This window comes from Rattus norvegicus, chromosome 15, assembly GCF_036323735.1.
Source record: "Rattus norvegicus strain BN/NHsdMcwi chromosome 15, GRCr8, whole genome shotgun sequence".
In the NCBI taxonomy this organism is placed as follows: Eukaryota; Metazoa; Chordata; class Mammalia; order Rodentia; family Muridae; genus Rattus; species Rattus norvegicus.
In genome coordinates, this window is record NC_086033.1 from 24,603,196 (window position 1) to 24,612,605 (window position 9,410).

General features: G+C 46.6%; 1 long non-coding RNA gene across 2 annotated transcripts; it reads right to left on the minus strand.

Annotated features, from left to right (window-relative positions):
• Positions 1-2,034: 2,034 nt before the first annotated feature.
• Positions 2,035-7,369, minus strand: LOC134482187 (uncharacterized). Of its 2 annotated transcripts, none has more exons than XR_010058257.1 (2): positions 7,216-7,369; positions 2,035-3,219 (listed from the first exon to the last, which is right to left on the minus strand). It is a non-coding gene; the product is annotated as an uncharacterized LOC134482187 (long non-coding RNA). The 2 variants fall into 2 exon arrangements; XR_010058258.1 differs by having other exon boundaries at positions 7,064-7,369.
• Between the last annotated feature and the right edge of the window lie 2,041 nt (positions 7,370-9,410).

The following is a 9,410-nucleotide window of genomic DNA, read 5'->3' on the forward strand; positions in this document are numbered from 1 at the left end:
AGTCAAGCCCACAGCTCACTCACAGGGCTAGTTTCACTAGCCAGCGGCTCTTGGGCTCCCTCTCTGCCTTCCATAATTCTAGGTGAGCAATTGCCAGTCCTCCAGCTTCTGTGGCATGTGCTGCATTCACATAGTCATCTCCACAGACCAGTTATCTTTTTGTTCTGGAAATGGGGGAGTATGGGAACTCCCTCCTTCCTTCTCCTTCCTTCCCATCACTCCCTCCCCCTTCCCTCCCTCCCTCTTTTCCTTCTCTTTCTCTTCTTCCTCTCTCCGCCCCAACCCCACCTCCATCTATTTATGTATCTCTATCCAGACAGGGTCTCACTCTGTACCCCATGTTGGCCTTGAACTCACAGCAATACTCCTGCCTCAACACCCTGATAGGATTGTTGGTATGAACCACTTTGGCTCCCTTACTCTCTTTAACTATTGGGACAAAAAAAGCCTCTTTCACTCATGTACCCCAAGTCTCTGTTTCCTTGAGCACTATTTGACTGCATATGAACCATGGTTCTCTGAAGCACGGGCCATGGCCCAGTGAACACACACTTGTGGAGGTTCCACACGAGTCAGGAGGAGGGGGTGTACGTTGGACAAGGCCACACTGGGGAGCCATATGAACAAGGCTCCTGTGTTTCATGGGTCCCTTCTGAAATAAGGAAGGACAAACAACCAACCTGGAAGACAGAAAACCCAGCCACAACTTGCTGATTGCACAGGACAAAACACGACAATGCCAGGGAAATCATGTGTACCTGTAATTTTGTATCTTCATCAGAGCCAAATTCCCAGTTCAAGGTCAATCACAGAAAAAACAAAACAAAACAAAACAAAACAAAACAAAACCCCCAAAACCAACCAACCAAGCAAACAAAAAACCCAAAACAAAACAATAAAAACCCAAAACTATGAGCAATTATATTTCCCAGAAGTGTGAGCTGCAGTGCTGTGGTCCTGTCCTGCCCCGATTGCCACTAACTGGTCAGCTGTCTCCAGTCACTCATGTCATACGCTTCGGCCAGAGGCCTCTGGGAACTGGTAAGCGGCTCATATCCTACCCCTACATGTGAAGAGCAGACACCAGCAGCATCCACAGGAGGCTTGCTCCATATCAGTGCTGTGCTGCCCACCAATCTCCAGGTCCTAAATGAAGAGAGAGAGAGGGGGGGGGGAGGAGGGAGGGAGGGAGGGAGGGAGGGAGGGAGGGAGGGAGGGAGAGAGAGAGATATCTAAAAACAGAGGCACAGGCTGATTGTGCCTCTCCAGGGGATCCACACTTACAGAGTGGGCAGCCGGCTAGGTATGGGAGGAAGAGATCTGGTTTTTCTACCCCTCAGACACCAAGCAGAGCATTTCCTAATGTGAGCTCAGAGCTCACCATCCCATGGAGTCTAGGATACATCTATGGCCGTGCAGTAGGAGGGAACACGTAAGAACATGTACATGTAACGTGTTTTCCTCCGCGTGAGGAAGCACGCTGCAGTGCGACCGTTGGAGGTGTAGCGAGGGATTGAGAACGGCAAACCCTACCACAGGTTTTTGTGTTTTTGGCTGGGAAGCCTTTATCACTGTCAAGCCTCCTGGATTATCCTGCCTCTTGAACACACACTCGGTCAGTGTTCTCTAGCTATTTCAGCTCCGAAAATAGCCTGGGGCGAGCAGCAGTTTACACAAGGGGGACCGCAGAATGTGGTTTTCAATTGTTGTTTGGGTGACCCCTGAGCTGGGGCAATGTGATTTTCATTGGGTTTTAAATGCCAGTGCTGATGGAGCAATGGCGCTGTTTATTTGTATGGGGTCTTAACCACTGGCACAGCGTTTTGTTTTTCTCTCTCCCTTAAATGTTGGCGCAATGGATTCCCAAAACCATTTTTTAAAATTATATTTTAGGGGCTGGGGATTTAGCTCAGTGGTAGAGCGCTTACCTAGGAAGCGCAAGGCCCTGGGTTCGGTCCCCAGCTCCGAAAAAAAAGAACCAAAAAAAAAATTATATTTTAAGTTTTCAGCAAGTCAGCCACAATATAAATATCCTTTGTTAAAATTCACACACGTTTTATTTCCGTTAAAAACAATGTAATGACTAACAAAAACCGTAGCTTGTCGCTACTCTTGTGCATTTCTTGCACATCCAGAGCCATGCCTCGATCCAACTGCGTGGCCATTTTGCATTGTTCTCACAACCATTGTGCAAGCAGTGAGGAAATAAAAGATAGAGAATGCAGTTGGGAGCCACTAGCGTTTGGAACAGGACAGTAGGGAATTCCTGGGGTGAGAGGAGGCAGGAGACTGGAGGGAATGAGGGCGCTATCATTTCGCTGGATGCTGGGACAGGGGACACATCTACAGCTCACATCAGACATGGGAGAAATCCTTCCGGAAGCCTTGAAAGAGAAACGGATGCCATTAACATAGGACTTTGGAAAGCGAAGATGTGAGGGCAGCCCTGTGCTGCAAAGGGTGGCGCAGGAACCCCAGATCAGATTTCATCATTAGCATTCAGAGTGAATCGTCTACCAATTATCATCAAGCTTCTACCAATTATCATCAAGCTTGTACCGGGCGTCTTGGAGTTGCCTGACAATACTAAAGTAGCACTGTACAAATGCGGAGTAAAAACGATTACGCTGGGTGTTGAAGGAGCTCTGTCATCGACAGCCGAGTCCTCCTTCACTGGCTGCTGAGTAAGGCTGGGTGTGCCAGCAGGAAAGACGTGGCACCACCTGACTCTACAACCGTAGGCAGGACAAAAAAAAAATCGCATCCCTTCAACAAAACCCTGACAAGTACTGAGTCATACAGTCTAGCGTGCGACCTCAGGTCGACACGCAGCTTTCTGTGCAGTTTAGAAACAATTTCACAACTGAAAGCTTTCAGCAATTCCATTCCCTCCTGCTAAGAGCTGGGAGTCACTGGATGAGGGACCCTGAAAATGACCTAAGGCTCTGAAGCAAACAAACACGACTTGTGTGCAGGGCTGCACTGTGGCGAACGGTAAACCACCGTGCAGGGCGCCCTCCCAGCCCTCTGAACACCACCCAGCCTCTTGGGATCAGTTCGGTGAGGTTTCAAACACAAACTTTGTTCATCATGCAGCCGCAACTGTTCCTGGTTGCCGTCTGAGTTATTAGAGCGCATTGCTCAATGACATTTTGAAGTCAAGAAGTCTGTGGCTAGGAAGGGCTCACAGGGGATTTAACAGTTGGTCAAACTTCAGCCCTGAAAAGAAAACAAGAGGAATGAATCAGCGAGGCTACTTACTGCTCCTCCTTGACCACAGGCAAACTTGCCTTCCCACCGCCTCAGAGAAAGGTGACGCGTTCTGTAATTGCGTGTTCTTCTCCCTAAATTGTATAGGTTTCAAGACCTCCAAAACCCGGTCAGGGTCGCTCACACCCTTCCATATCTCTCTTCCAGTCATATTCCCTGCTCCATGGTCTGCTTTTTATTCCGAAACAGAGATTCTTCCGTGCTCATGTGGTGTGAGTGTGTATATGTTAAACCTAGATTCTGAATTATTGATTTATTAGCATGCATGCGAATGCGTGCACGCACACACACACACACACACACACACACACACACACACTGCATACGTGTCGTGTCATGGTAGGCTTTCCTTCCCCTGAGGCAGACTGTCTCTTGCTTCTGCTACTGCACTAAATAAATAAATGAAGACCAATTTCTGTGTCTCTATCTTCCTAACGCTCACAGAAGTGCGGCGGTCACAGCTTCGAGCTGCCAGAGGCAGCTGCTTTGCGCGTGTTTCAGGGTCCCTTGCGGTGTTCAGGCAAGCATGGCCTCTGTTTCCGTGGTCCCCGCAGCTCTCCATGTGGGGTATCTTGTCTTTCTACTCCTCTAGCATTCTTCGCTTCTCTTTCTCCTCTCCCTGTATATAACCTGTGCCTCACAGAGTGACCCTACTTTCCCAGTCTATCTATATAAATAAATATGCACCTAGATTTAGATTCAGATCTAGATTTCCCATATGTCAGAGAACAGGAGATATTCATATTTCTGGGTTTATTTGTTGGTGTCCCCTGCAAACCCCAGCCCTGAACACCTTACACTGTCCAGCTCATTGACAACTTGGACTTGATGTGTGAAAAGTAAGTAAGCCGAGGTATAATTTGTTGATGTCTGTGTCTGGTATTCAGAGGAAATGCTCGTCTCTACTTTTAAAATATTTTTCAGCCCTTGGGATTGAACCCACAGCCGCATACTCTATCACTACGTTGCAGCCCTCACCCACATTTGGCTTCAAATGCTAAGAGTCTTAGGTCTGGTAGGATGGTGCAGTGGGTAAAAGGGTTTGCTGCCAAGCCCGGTGACCTGGGTTCAATCTCTAGGACTCACAAGACAGACAGGAGGAGAGAAACCAACTGCATGGAGCTGTCCTTTGACCTTCACACACATGCCATGGGAGACATGTGTATGCACACTAAACGTTACAAAAGATTAAAATATAACCATTTTTTTCACTCAGCACTCTTTTACTCAGAAGACTTCCACCAGAGTCACTGAAAGTCTATCTACAAAGACCTAACAAGGGACTTGGAAAATCCACGATGTCTTTTGCTAGAAACCTTTTTACAAAAATGACAACTAGTATAATTTTATTTTCTGATACTTCTATTTGTCATGTATAGCATTCTATGCCATCTTATTTGCCAGTAACAAGAAAGAGAAAAGTCCCTGGCCTTTAGATTGAGGGTTCCTTCCTACCCAAATACTAATCGAATTAAAATCGATTAGCGCGAAATAATTTTGATGTGCCACCCATGCGTTTGCCGTGCTCACGTGGGCTAAGAGGGATAAGAAGTGAAAAACGTAAAAACTCTCGGTTGCTTCTGTGTATTAAAAAAGCGATCCCCCCCAACCCCCCAGCTTTGAAAGTCAATCTGGGAAGAAGCAGGCTGGCTGGGAAAGTACCACACTCTGTCCACAAAAGTCACTGCCCACTGCGGTCCTCTTAGGTGAGGCTTGGAAGGGACGGTTGGGAAGTTCTCAGAATAAATCACTTCCGCTTGCCCCAGAAACAATGTTGTCCACCTTCTCCCTGCCCTCTGCCATGGAGGTTTCCAGGGAGGCTCACACTTTTTAAGGGGTCAGCAGTAAAAGCTGGTCTCCTGTTGTAGGCTTCTTAGAAACCTGGTGGGCATTTCGCTTATTTTTCCCTTTCAGTCCTCAAAGTAGCATTAGCAGAAAAAAAAATTAAAAGCAAGCAGAGAACTGGCATAGCTAATTTAGGCTAATTAGGACGGCGGATGCTGATTCTTACTTTAGAGCTTCCCATGCCCTCCCACGTCTCCACCTGACTGCTTCCACCAGCAGCAAACCCAGAGGCACTTAGAATTACATCACATCCTCTCCAGACACCAAACCACTCAAGCTAATTTTATCCTATTAAACAGACTGAAGGATCCAGAAGAAAGGGTCTCTCCCCCCAAAGCTTCAACTACCAGGGTCTCTGATTATCATCGCTTCAATCCCATACGCACCACTAAGTACTTTTTTTCCGCCTTAGCATTGCCTTCTTGATTTAGATGAAAATAAGTGTTACGAGCATGTCTTTATGGTTCTGGTAATGTGACATTAGGAGTAAAGCTAAAAAGAGACACCCTAGTTATTATCATGGTTAATCCAAGTCAAGTCTGAAGTTTCCTGAGATACTAGGAGCAGAGAAATGAGCACCTTTCTGAATACTAGCACCTAGACAACTCTCCCTCTCCCTCTCCCCTCCCTTTCCCTTTTCCTCTCTCTCCCCCTTCCTCTTCTTCTTCTTCTTCTTCTTCTTCTTCTTCTTCTTCTTCTTCTTCTTCTTCTTCTTCTTCTTCTTCCTCTCTCTCTCTCTCTCTCTCTCTCTCTCTCTCTCTCTCTCTCTCTCTCTCCCTCTCCTTTCATTCCCTTCCCTCCCCCGTCCCTCTTTTTTTGACATTGACTAGGCTGGTCTTGAACTCATGAACTCCAGGGATCCTTCTGCCTCAACTGCACGTGCCTGGGATGACATATCCACCCTGCCATGCTCTGCTCTTTCCTTTTCAGAATGGCTGCCAAGGTAGCCTGGCTCCAACCGAAGGATATTTAAAGTTCATGATTAAAAGTATGGAATATGCACATGGCTGTGGAAGAAAGCGGCAAGAAAACTTTTCAAGTTGCAGTTCAGTGAGATGGCACTATTCCTCCCACTTTTTCTAGTGGACAAATCTCACATATGCCCAGAGAATGACTTTCAAACTTTTAATTTCTAAATTCAGGATAAACTTTCTTCTCAATTTTGACCTGAGAAGTCTTACTAGGAAATATTGAATACATATAAATTATTATGGCAGGAATAGAATAGTGTTCTAGAGAGTTCTTACTGTGAAACCCCTTTCCCAGCCTAAGACTTGAAATTGAAGTGGGCCATTTAATTGTTCTTGATTCTTTCTTAAGACTCATAGAGGCCACCTTACAAATCTTTGCATAAGAAGGTTTGCCAGGTAAAGACACATGGATTTACATCAAGGGACATGAAAAACTGATTTCAAAATTAAAAACATTAAAATGTAGTTCGTCTTCTGGACCAGAAGTAGGTGTGCCATATCTGAGAGAGAACCAGAGTAAGAGAGATTTGCCCACCTTCGGTACCCTCCAGGCACCTGGAGCATCTTGGCAGTGATACACAGAGCAATTTTTCATTTCTCCCAGAAGGGCACTGAGAATTTTAAATATTTGTGGTGTGCCTCGCTTGGTCAGTTCATTTACCACATTTAATTTCAGAGACTCTCGGCTACGTGCGATCAGGTCAAATGGTACAGATACAGGTCTTCGTTCCTTTTTAAAATAGTCTCTTCTCTTTATCGGACAATCTGCTCAATGGCCCTCATATTACAGAGAGAGAGAGAGAGAGAGAGAGAGAGAGAGAGAGAGAGAGAGAGAGAGAGAGAGAGAGAGAGAGAGAGGAGAGAGAGAGGAGAGAGAGAGAGGAGAGAGAGAGAGAGAGGAGAGAGAGAGAGAGGGGGGAGAGAGAGAGAGAGAGAGAGAGAGAGAGAGAGAGACTTAATTGTTTTAAGATAATTACCTTTCCTCCACCGACCCCTAAAGAAACAGCTGTTAGACCAGCATCCATCCAAACTCTGTTTCGGCCAATTTTCTTAATGTTTTAGCAGGGCTTAATCTGTTGACGTAAGTGTTTAGTCCCATTAACAGCTAAAGTGACAGCCCACAACTCACTGTGCTGACAGTAAACAAAGAATGTGAGGAATGGCTTTCAAACAACGCCTGAGCCTCAAGCCATTTGTCTTCAGATGCCACCGTGAGACTTGTCCATCCCAGAACTGCCTCTCTCCACAGCCCTAGTCCTCCAGAAAACACACCTCCTGCCACAGAGCTGTTATTAGTTGATGAGATAGGTCCGCGCATTGCTCTACTCTGATTGGCTACGTAGACCCACGTGCCCAGTAAAGTCCCTCCTCCTCAGCAGTCAGCAAATTTTGATAAAATTTGGAAGGAGCTCAACTACACTGGCTTTGGGTTGCGTTAACCCTTTGGTATATCCCAGGAGATGGGTTCTTCTGCATAAGAGCGGACCCCTGTTAGCGTGTTGTGCCCTGAGAGCAGAAAAAATAATTTAAAAATGGAAATGGAGCAGGCGGTGGGAGGGGTGGCACATACCTTTAATCCCAGCACTCAGGAGGCAGAGGCAGGTGGATCTCCATGAGTTCGAAGCTAGCCTGGACTACAAAGCTGAGCTTAGGACAGCCAAGGCTACACAGAGGAATCCTGTCTTTAAAACAAACAAAGAAAACCCCCAAACCAAAAAAACAGGAAGGAAGGAAGGAAGGAAGGAAGGAAGGAAGGAAGGAAGGAAGGAAGGAAGGAAGGAGACCTCTTTGGGTTCTAGGCATAGTACAAACACCAACTCTTTAAGCACCTAGCTTTCCTTTTCTCTAGGATGTTTCTGTCAGTGCAGAGTCCTTTCCCGTCATTCCCCCCAATTAGGATTTCGTTTTGTTAGGCTACAAAACATAGCCTATAATGTGACTGTTGCTTCCTGTCTTTTTGCCTCTACCCAGCAGCCCTTCCCTCTCTCCTATCACACGGGTGTCCACTAAGGACAATGTTCACCGTCCCAGGACCTTCATATGACTTCTGGATTAGAGAAATTTACCCCCAAGGGAGCCGAGGTCCTCCTTGGGAACTTTTTCTCTGGATGACCACTGCCATGCTCACACGAGTCTCCTATGTGGCCAGCAGTAAGCAGCCATCCGTTCCTCGAGGGACCCCACCACTTTCCTCTGAAATAGCACACACATGATATTCAGACGCTCTCATGCGTGCTGTCCAGTGCTGTCGAGTGCTGTGTTCAGAGTGTGATGTTCCGGCAGGCTCAGGTTGGACTTTTAAACAAAGGAGACCAGGAGGAAGACTGTAAGTGGAGAAGTTGACATAACTGGAAATGAGTTTTGAAACTTCTTCCCAAATCTCTATTAAAATGAAAAAACTTACCCCATTGTGAGGCAGAAGGAGTGCAGGGAGGGTGAAGGCAGATAGATTTATTTACATTTTTGGTGTTTAGCAAATGCTTACTGCGTGCCGGGTATTGTGTATCATGCGGACTGGGAGCTATGGCTCCGAGCACGGCAGCACGGCAGGCTGTATTTACCTACCTATACATAACCCAGGAGATTAATTTCTATCTGGACATGATTCCCATGGTTTCTAAGCACTCCCCGTGTCCCCTCAGTCTTTTGCACCTGGCTCTTTGTTACCCTGAAATGCTTGCCTCAGCCCATCCGTGCACACTTGCATCCCCTCCCCCACTTGTCTTCCGTAGTTGCTATTCACTCATGAAACACCTCTGCACGGTCTTCATCCCTACCCACCATGTCTCTGGTCTCAGATGACCTTGGTGACTTTCCCTTCTGGGTTTCGTCATTGGGCTCTCCAAGTCAGTGGGCACACTGGCTAGTAACGGTTCATCCCTCTCCTCCTGCCCCTGATCTCTTCATCTTGCTGTATCAACTATTTCTTAGATGGCTGCTGTATGCTGGGTATCAAGTAGACAAGGAAGGTCCCTTGAGGAGTCAGGTGATGAACTACCACGTGGCTCATCCATTTACCTTTGTCCCCATGCTATCACATCATGGAAATGTTTGAAATAGGTCTTCTCTGAGATCTCAACGTCCTAATGCATATTGGCTACTGACTTTCTTTTTGATAACTTTCCATGTGTTCCTAAACCGTGGCCATTTTGAAGGCATCATGCTCTCTCTCCTACTGTCCCAACTTCCCTTCCTTGTGTTTTCCTCCTCTATCTTCCTTTCTCTTTGTCTCCCCATCTCTCTTTCCTTCCTCCCTCTTGTCTCCGTCCTCCCCCCCCCCCCCCAATGTACACATACGTATGTATCTGGTGAGAACGTTATATT